Source organism: Protopterus annectens, chromosome 1.part1 (genome assembly GCF_019279795.1).
Source record: "Protopterus annectens isolate FY-2018-M chromosome 1.part1, PAN1.0, whole genome shotgun sequence".
NCBI classification, from domain to species: domain Eukaryota; kingdom Metazoa; phylum Chordata; order Ceratodontiformes; family Protopteridae; genus Protopterus; species Protopterus annectens.
Window position 1 is genome coordinate 625,308,867 of NC_056726.1, and position 10,953 is coordinate 625,319,819.

Here is a 10,953-nt window from a genome sequence, read left to right on the forward strand (position 1 = left end):
AATACACCTTAGCCCTGCAAAGCTAGAATTTGCAAAAACAAAATGGCAAGGACAATAATTTCATTCACAAACAGACCCCATAACCATAACCATAACCTAGCTAAAGTCTCTGCTTTGACCCTGACAGGATAAAAAATACATTAATGTATTTTTTTCACAGTACAGCAATTGCAGAACGTATTCATGCTTGCTTCAAACAAATACATATTAATCTTGCAAAAAACAGAATTAAAATAGCAATCAGGAAGGCCAGTTGTTTCTTCCACAGAAAGTATCTGGGGTGGCCCCACCAGGATAAAAAATAACTTTATTTTTAGTTAGTTATTTGTTGACCCTGCCAGGATAGAAAGACTATATCATGTATTTTTTTGTTTCACAGGAGCAGTAATAGTTTGTATTCCAGCCTATTTCACCCAAATATACATTAGTTCTGCAAAGTTAAAATTAGAACAGCAAACAATAAGGTAAATCATTTAATCCACAGGCAGTCCCACACCCATTGCCTACCCACAGTATATGTGTTCATCCTGACAGGATAACTAAACCAAAAAAATGGTAACATTAATGCATTTTGTCTCACGGGTGAGTGCTAGGTTAACTGTCTTTGTGGGTTATTTGAGCTTAGCACTCACCTGTGAGACAAAATGCATTAATGTTATCATTAATGCATTTTGTCTCACAGGTGAGTGCTAGGTTAACTGTCTTTGTGGGCTATTTGAGCTTAGCATTTTTTTTTCAAAGGTGAGAATCAAACCTTGTACTTTATATCTGTGAGGTAAACACTTTACCCATTATACCAAACCCAACCCCCTGACAAATATTGTGAATATCAAGTACTCCAGCTTGCTTTACAAAAATGTGCATTAGTCCTACAAAGTAATAATTATAACAGCAAGCAGGAGGGCTAATGTTGTGTTGTTGTTGTTGTGTCCTTCGGCTTTTCCCGGTTAAGGGTCGCCACAGCGGAACTCTGGTCCGCTAATGATTGGCAGTAGATTTTTACGTGCTGGCTTGCCGGGCCTAACGCACAACCTTGAATGAAGGAACGCCCATTCACGCATGTCGCCACACAGAAGATGCTCTAATTAATTTCATCTATAGACAGCCCCCATATATATTTCTGTCTACAGTACCTGGGCTGAGCATGCCAGGTTTAAACAATAAATAAATACATAAAACAGTGGTTACATTAATGTATTTTTTCACACAAACAGAAATCACAGCTTGTATTCCATCTTACTTCATCTAAAATAACAAATTATTCCTGTAAAGACAGAATTACAACAGCAAATGGTAGGGTCACATTTCATCCACAAATAGCCCCCATACCCTCTGCCTACCTGAAGCATCTGGACTGAACTGACCCTACCAGGATAAAAAGAAATAATAGTGGCTACATTGCACAGAAACAGTAGTCACAACGTTTATTACAGCTTACTTCACTGAAATACACATTAGTCCTACAAAGCCAACAGTACAATGTCAAACAGCAGAGCAGGAACTATAATTTCATCTACATAGGTTCATAGGTAGGTACGAGGCTATTGGCCCTAGAGCCCATATAAGCCTAGCCAAAAAGGCACCCTGGCTTTTGCCACCCAAGAAAATTATCGAGAAGAGCCACAGAGGTGATCCCCGGGGTGAATTTCCTATTTCCCATCCAATCATCAAGATTTTTCTTGAAGAGTGCTAATGATGAGCTTTGTTTGATATAGATAGGTAGTTTGTTCCAGAGTATGAGAAGTCCCTGGGACAGAAATCTATCCCTCCAGCATGTTCTGTTTATGTAGTGACAAGGTTTAGGTCCCTAGAGTGTGTAGCTCGGAGGGATTGGGATTTCATTAAGTGGAGCATGTCCAACAGCTCTGGGTTTGACATAGCTTTGTATTTTAGGCATAGATCGCCTCTGAGTAGGCGATATGCAACAGAGTAAAGCTGGAGTTTTTTTGAGATGGTCTGTGTAGGGCATCTGTTTGAGGCTGGTAATCCTCTTTGTGAGGTATTTCTATGGCCTTTCCAGTTGTTGTAGATGTCTTGTGAGGTACATACCAAAAGGGGTGTTGTACTCCATAATGAGTCTAATGAGTGACGAGTAGAGGGGAACAATGACCTCTTTTTTTCCTGGATGAGAAACCTTTTGTGATGAGGTGAGCCACTTGGATTCCCTGACTACTGTGGCAATGTGATTATCAAAGGAGAGACTACTGTCCACCTGTGTCCCAAGGTCTCTTATCACACTTTTGGTGTTAAGTAGACTACCACCTATGTGGTAGCTCATGAATACAGAGTTTTTACCAAAGGGGATGACAATGCACTTTTTGGCATTGAACTTTAGGCCATAGCTTTGATACCAGGCATCTGTCTCCACAAGGCCCTTTTGTAGGATGTCCACATTGTTAGGAGTTTTGATTATGGCTCCTAGTTTGTAGTCATCTGCGAACTTAATTAGCCAAAGACCTTCTGTGTTAGCCTGTACTTCAGAAAAGTAGATACCAAACAGGAGAGGACCCAGGACTGAACCCTGTGGTATTCCACTTGTCACTGGTCTGAAATCAGATTTGGAGTCTGCTACTTTCACAGTGTGGGTTCTGTCAGTGAGCCAGTTGGCAACCCATCTTGTGACATAGAGATTTATACCTAGTTTAGTGAGTTTATCTATAATTCCAGAGTGGGGGATGGTGTCAAAAGCCTTGGCAAGATCTAGATAGGCTGTGTGAACCACCTTACCCTCGTCTACGGGTTTGGTGACTGCGTCAAAGAAGTCTATCAGGTTTAGGAGACATGATCTGCCTTTTACAAACCTGAACTGGGTGGGGTCCAGAGTTTGGTGATTATCAATGTCTTTGTGTATAAGATCCACGATGATACATTCCATGGCCTTGCAGACCAGGCCGTTAGGCTAATGGGGCGGTAGTTCCTGGCGTCCATGGTGGCTCCCCCTTTGTGGAGTGGGATAACCGTCGCTGTGTGCCATTCAGTGGGCACAAAGCATGAGGTGAGGCTATGATTGAACATTATGCTTAGGTGGGGTGCCAGTTCATTCTGCAGCTTATGTAGAAAGCAGCCTGGGATGTTGTCCAGTCCCGTGGATGCTGTGTTCTTGGCTTTGGAGGGTGTGGTTTTTACCTGTGCAGTCATGATTACAGGAACATTGCATTTTTCCAGTACAGAGATGGGCCCTTTAGGGGGTGAGAGGGGGGTAAAGTTAGCACTGAACCTATCTGCCAGGATGTTGGCAATATCAGTTGGTTCTGTATATTTAGTGCCATTGTGCTGTAACTCAGAGCAGATCTGAGTGTTGCCATTGAGTTTCTTGACATCACTATAGAATGCTTTGTGGCTGTCTTTAGAATCAGTGGTGATTTTGTTTTTGTAACTAGCTTTGGAGGATTTTATGAGGGATCTCAGCTTCTTACTGAGGCTGACCAGGGAGCTCCTCCAGTCATGGGATTTTACTCTTTTTTGCAACAGTTTCTTTCTTCTGTTGTAGAGTTTGTTTATGGCAGGGGACCACCAGATTGGCTTCCTTTTATTGGAGGATAGTATCTTGGTTCTGTTAGGGATAGCACGATCCATGCGCTTGGTAAGTGCTTATAAAGTGCATTTGTGTAGGATTCAGCAGTTGTACCTCTATTGTCCAACTGCATGGGTGTCATGAAGTTTGCCACTTCTGTCTTAAGAAGTGTGAAATTGGCTTTGGAGAAATTTTTTACGGTGGTTTCCCTAATGGGGGTGGGGGCGGGATGTGGATGTCTAGGGTGATTAGCTTGTGGTCAGATCTGACCAATGAGGAATTGACCTCTGGTGTGGAACACCAGTCACCCATGTTGGTAATGACCAGGTCTAGGATATAGCTGCCCCTGGTGGGGGTGTGGATAAGTTGATCCAAGGCATTGGAATTTATGAATTCCAGAAAACGTTGAGCAAAAGAGTTGGTATATGAGTAGTTTTCCCAGTTAATGGTAGGGTAGTTGAAATCAATCATTTTCCAGTGTATCAAGAAATGAGGATTGGGAATCCCTGGGCATGGTGGGAGATCTATAGCAATTTGGATTGTGGTCTTGCCCAGAGTTAGTTGCACTTGGATAATCTAGGATGCATTATGCTGAGCATCTAGCCTGGAGGTTTGGATATCCTTAATGAATATGGACAGGCCTCCGCCTTTAGTGTTTCGGTCCAGGTTAGGTGGCCAAAAGATGTGGTATGAATTATAGCCTGGTAATGCAGGGGTGCTCCCTGGAGCCATGAACCAGGTCTCTGTCATTGCACAGATGTCGATGTTCTCCATTTTAAGGAGTGTCTCGAGTGAATGCATTTTGAGGTTTAGACTTCTAGCATTGAGTAGCATTGCCCTCAGATTTTGCTTGCTTGTACCTGTTACAGTGGTGAATTTGTCATTTGAACCTTGCCTAAAAAAGGCACTATAGGGGTGGCAAGAGCCTTAGCCAGTATCCGGAATCCCAAGGGTGAGAAGTGCAGGCCATCTCTGGCAATGCATCGTGGTCTGTTGATCATGTCATCCCAGGCAGACAGATACTGGATCCATTTGGAATGACACCAGAAGCTTAGCCAATTGTTGAAGTAAGTCAATCAGTCATGGACCAATTGCTACCCATAGTATCTGGTTTGACCCTGCCAAAATTTAAAAAAAAAAAAAATTTACTTACCTGCTACTATCCAGAGAAATTCCAGGATCAGCTTTTTCTAAGCAAGTTAAAAAAATTGCTTCCTCATCATGTGTATTCTCCACTTTGTTATGTAAATAACTGTGCCCGGGAACTGGTAGCAGACAATTATTCTCCAAGCTTTCATGCATGTTCCTTCACTTTGCTTGGGAGATTGATAGATGGGTTGGCTGCACATGTAATAATGAAGGGGTATTCTCTGGGTAAACAGTTAGGGAAAAAGTGAAGACATCTACGTTTTGGTAAACTAACTTGCTAATAGGCATGACCAAACTGATAAAAGTCTTGAGATGTTTGCCTGCCGTAGTTTCAAATGGGCTAATGCTAGTGATGTTTATCTCACAGGTATTTATGAGTTCCTTCTTGGCCTTCAGCATGTTCAGTGAACAAGACATTGAGAAGGACCAACCCAGAAGGGAATCTAATTCCCCTGCCAACAATCAGCATCCTTTCATCTAAATGAATGTTATTTACTCAATTTCCTATGTTTTTTTATCTACCAGATGATTTAACTCAATGCCATAGTAGGGATCACACTAATGTTTGTCTAATTCGTTCACTAACTTTTATTTAAAACATAGTTGAATGTCTTGCTACACTGTATCTTAAATAGATAATAATCTCCGAAGCTCTTTCTAATCTGCTTCTCTGCTTACCCAGTCAAAGAACTCAAACATGTATGCATAGCTTGATTTTTATATATTGTGAATTCATGTCACCTTGGGTCCTCTAGTCTAATAGGCATTAGGATATTTTTAAACGCTTTCCTCCTGTGGTAATTTCATGATTTTCCTTTTTTGATAAACTGCCAAACTAATGTCTTTTGGCTTTTCCTGGTTAGGGGTCGCCATAGCAGACCTCCAGTCCACTAATGATTGGCAGTGGATTTTTTTATGCTGCCGAGTTGCCAGCCCGATGCCCAACCTTCAAAGAAGGCACACCCATTCATGCACGCACCTACCTGCATGTCTTTAAACATCACTCGACCGCAGGGAGGACATGCAGACTCCACACAGAAGGTGCCCCAGCTGAGAATCAAATGGGAGAACGTCTTGCTGTGAGGTGACAATGCTATCCACTGCAACACCGCTGCTCTTTGGTCACATTGACATTGGTCAACTGTAATGCACTTTTATTCTGTTGTTTTGATCCCTTCTGTTATTTGGAGAGATATAGTCTTCCTATTTTAAGTACTCAGTCTCTCCGACAGACTGTGTAGTGTAGTATGTTTACTGCCCAGCCACGGCATTATGTATATCTTGGCTCTTTTACTACCACCACATCTTAAGGCCATTTGTTTAGGTACATTTTTGCACAGACTATGGCATTGTAGTCATTACCTTCAACTTTTCTTTTGATGTGCCAGTTTTTTTTTTTTTTTTTGCTTTATCCTATTATGTGTAGTATCCTGAATTTTACCACTATTTAGCTCTGGCTTGCTAATTACTTTGATGCTTCAATGGAGGAATCTAAGAATTTTTTGTATTCTTTACTGTGCACTCATATTTAATTTAAATGCATTTTAAGCAAAGACATAAACCTGTAACCAAGCATTCCCAGGCTTGTGAAAGACAAAACAAAACCTCAATAGCAACATGGGCTTGTGTCTCTCCAAACTGATCCACCCTCTACATTTAAGTCAAAACTGTGCACTAAGATGTTCAACCATTACTCATTCTGAAGATGCAGTGTACCTAACCATTACCCCTATCATGGTCTGGTGCCCCATCCTATTCACTTCCTCCTGTGAGCCTGATCATTTTCTCCCCATCTCTTCTAGGCATGAAACCTGACCAAAGGTTATATCTCCTTCACATCTGACCTCTACTTCTACCATTAAAATTACTGCTTCATTCAAGAAAAGATGCTTACCTCTGCTCTGGGTAGCATATCGCAAATCTTTTTTTGATGTTTCTATGTTAATGTTCACAGTAATCATTTTGGTCTCCACAGATGATGCATATTTATGAGGATTCAACTTTCCCAGGACAGCTCAGAAATGGTGGAGAAGTAAATCTGGTGGAATATATCATTGTTTCATTGCTCCGGCCCTCTCATGGCCCTCTGTGATCAAAAGGTCATTATTTTTGCACCATCTGGAGCAGTGATAGTGACCTTCATTGCCCCTCGGTAGGAGAGCAGTCCTTACATTTTGGTTAGCTCTGTTCTTAATTGAGACATCTCTGCTTTTAGTTCAGAGAAATATCCACAGATAGGGCAAATCCTTATACTCTGGGTCTTCCTGCATTAGTTTATTTTATTTGCTATACTTTCAATCTATAGCTAAAAACTGGCAGAAACATAAAAGTATACAAGTGAAAAATGAAGTATCACTTCATTTTCAAAAATTGCTCTAATAATAGAAACTTCCTCATTTGATATTCCCAGTTAATAGGTGCAAACTAAGTGAGCAACTAAATAAACAAAGAAGTACAAAGACGTAGTATTAAACAGAAGTATCTGGAATTATGTTGTATGTGCTTTAAACTTTTAAGAATTTCTAAGTCACTAAGCTATTATGTCATATTGCTAAAACTTAGCTATCAAATAAAACCCCTCATTGGACCTATTTAAGTATAAGTAGGGCAATTGGATTTGTAACTGGAAATTCACCCCAGGGGTTTTGCTGGTGTCCCTCTTGTACAGGGGCAATAGGTGCTGATTTTAGTGTCTGCTTGAATCAGACACTCTTGGGAACACGGGTTGAACTTAGTTAGGTTTGTAAGGGCCTTGGGGCCGTTAGCTTAGAAACCACCTATGATCCTACTATCAGACTTCTATTTGCTTTTGACTGTTACTAGTATTAGAACTCCAGAGTTTCTCCTGGTCCAAATCCATATTCTGTTCCCCATTCTGTTATACTATATTTTGGATCATCACTGAGAGCATTTTTTGTTGGTCACCTACTTTTATTCACAATGAATTCAGTAACACCAACATGGATTTGCTGTGTATCCAGCAGGCTTTAACATGCAGTTGGGTAATTTGAAATGGAAATCATGCTGAACTGAAGTGTAGGTGAGGAGTTTGAACATATTCAGAAAATACTATTTTAGGTAACTGTTTCAAAAATTGAGTATGGTTTGGAATACTCATTAGACAGTGAAAGAACTTTAATTGTGTGGACAAAAGAGAGAAGATGGCTATGTATTATATAAGCAAAGTAAAGAGAAGCAAAATTGCAGGAATAAAAAGTTTAATTTCCATCAGCTTCAATGGCTTAGGTTTGTATTTCTGATTTTCATGTGATATCTTGTATTTTACTAGAAATTAATGTTAGACTTGTTTAATCCATTCATGGAGAGAAGCACATAGTGTAAATGATGCACAGGCAGTAAGGTTGGTCATCATGTAGTGTAAATGATACACAGGCAGTAAGACTGGTCATCGTGTAGTGTAAATGATGCACAGGCAGTAAGGTTGGTCATTGTGTAGTGTAAATGATGCACAGGCAGTAAGGTTGGTTATTGTGTAGTGTAAATTATGCACAGGCAGTAAGGCTGGTCATCATGTAGTGTAAATGATACACAGGCAGTAAGGCTGGTCGTCATGTAGTGTAAATGATGGACAGGCAGTAAGGTTGGTCATCATGTAGTGTAAATGATACACAGGCAGTAAGGCTGGTCATCATGTAGTGTAAATGATGCACAGGCAGAAAGGTTGGTCATCATGTAGTGTAAATGCACAGGCAGTAAGGTTGGTCGTCATGTAGTGTAAATGATGCACAGCAGTAAGGTTGGTCGTCATGTAGTGTAAATGATGCACAGGCAGTAAGGTTGGTCATCATGTAGTGTAAATGATACACAGGCAGTAAGGCTGGTCATCATATAGTGTAAATGATGCACAGGCGGAAAGGTTGGTCATCATGTAGTGTAAATGCACAGGCAGTAAGGTTGGTCGTCATGTAGTGTAAATGATGCACAGGCAGTAAGGTTGATCATCATGTAGTGTAAATGATACACAGGCAGTAAGGCTGGTCATCATGTGTAAATGATGCACAGGCAGTAACGTCGGTCATCATGTAGTGTAAATGATGCACAGGCAGTAAGGTCGGTCATCATGTAGTGTAAATGATACACAGGCAGTAAGGCTGGTCATCATGTAGTGTAAATGATGCACAGGCAGTAAGGTTGGTCATCATATAGTGTAAATGATACACAGGCAGTAAGGCTGGTCATCGTGTAGTGTAAATGATGCACAGGCACTAAGGTTGGTCATCATATACTGTAAATGATACACAGGCAGTAAGGTTGGTCATCATGTAGTGTAAATGATGCACAGGCAGTAAGGCTGGTCGTCAGGTAGTGTAAATGATGCACAGGTAGTAAGGCTGGTCCTCGTGTAGTGTAAGTAATGCATGGGCAGTAAGGTTGGTCGTCATGTAGTGTAAATGATGCACAGGCAGTAAGGTTGGTCGTCATGTTCTACAAACATGATGCTGACATTATGCGCTAAAACTGAGTAATCCATATCATTCACTGCAACCAAACTACACTAATTTATCTTCATCTGTGGTATTCTTACCCTGCGGGAGCTGAATTTTGTTAACAAAATGTAAGAGAAAGTGACCAAAGCTGCTAGTGGTGGGAGAGGTGATACACCCCTCCCCACTCATTCACACACACACACACCGCTTCTTATTTTGTCCTTGGGTTCTGTAACAAACAGACAAATTTAAATGATACAGTTCTGCACTTATGCTTTTTTACTGTTTCACTGTAACTGACTTTCCATTTGTTAGTTTTCTGCTACCCTGAAACAATACAACAGAACACTATATTTAGCACTGTCAAAGCTAACCTTGAGGGAGACACTTCAGAAAAGTACAATTATGCTAAACAGGCTACATTCCCTGTTAGCTGCACTACTAACATTTTTCTGTCACTTCTTTAATAACAGAAATAAAAATCAGCATAAAACTTGCAGACCTTGCCGCAGTGCAGCAACATTCATAAAACATGATGATAATAATATTATCCTTCGGTGCTAAACATATTTTACAGTCTTGTTAGTTTTGCACCTTAAAAGTCTAGCAATGGCAGCTAATGCCTAACAGACATTAAATCCTTCATTGTTCATCTCTTGTCATGTATTCATGCCGATCCTTGCTGTTTAGTTTCATTCCAGCTCTTTTACATGGTGCCAACTTTCACTTTAGCATTGGTATATCAAGGTTGGGCTAACAGTTTGTTTTGTATCCTGCAAGTATGTGGTAGGAGTATGCTTGTCTAGTGAGCCTTTCCTTCTGAGTAAATGTCAGTCTTATTCACAAAACAAATTGAAGAAATATCTGTAATGAAAGCATACATGTAAATAAAGACTGAGCAGCATGTTTTAATTTGGATTACACACATTTACTGTATTACATCCTAAAGTCTGTAAGTGAAGAGAACTAATGAATGTTAGCACAACAAAATAGAAAAAAATGATGCACGGTTACATTACAATTTTGACAAATTACAAGAAATACTCTTCAGTGACATGTACATTTTGTACACTTTGTACTATGTATTTTATCATGTCTAATACATTACTGGACAAAGTATATAGTTTCCTATAATCAGACAGTTCCACTAGTAGTAGGAGGAAAGGGTCTTACAAAAGACGAATTTATAATCATACTGTGATATGTTACCAATACATGTAACTCCGTACAAATTGCAGAAGGAGTCATTACTGGGCACATCACAGGTGCTGCGAAGAGCACTTCTGGCTAACATCAAAGATTGAAACAATACTAATTTCATGAACTTTAATCGTACTTTGACTTAGGAATGGGGTCCATTCCTATCATGGTATTAGAAACCAAAAAGACTTGGAGAAATTAAAAATAAATGCTATATCATTCCTGCTTTTCATTACTTGCTTTATCCAATTTATGCTTTGCTTATGGAAGCTGGAACCTAAACAAGCAATCAATAGGCATAAGGCCTGGATAGAACTCCAGTCCATCACAGGACACACATGCATATTCACACAGACACATCACATTTACAAGCAATTTAATCACGTACCATTTCACCTACCAGCATGCCTTTGGTATATGAGATGAAATGAGAGACCATGGCAAAATCCCACATGGACAAAGGTAGGACATATGGACTCCACAGGACAGGAACCTCAGCTATGACCCAAACTAAGGACCCCTATCACTGTGAGGAAGTAAAACTAATTGTTGCACCACTGTGAGTTTGCATAAGATGAAGGTATCATTAATAAATTCACATGCTTTACTGCTTGTTACAAAACATTTATTTTACTGTACACT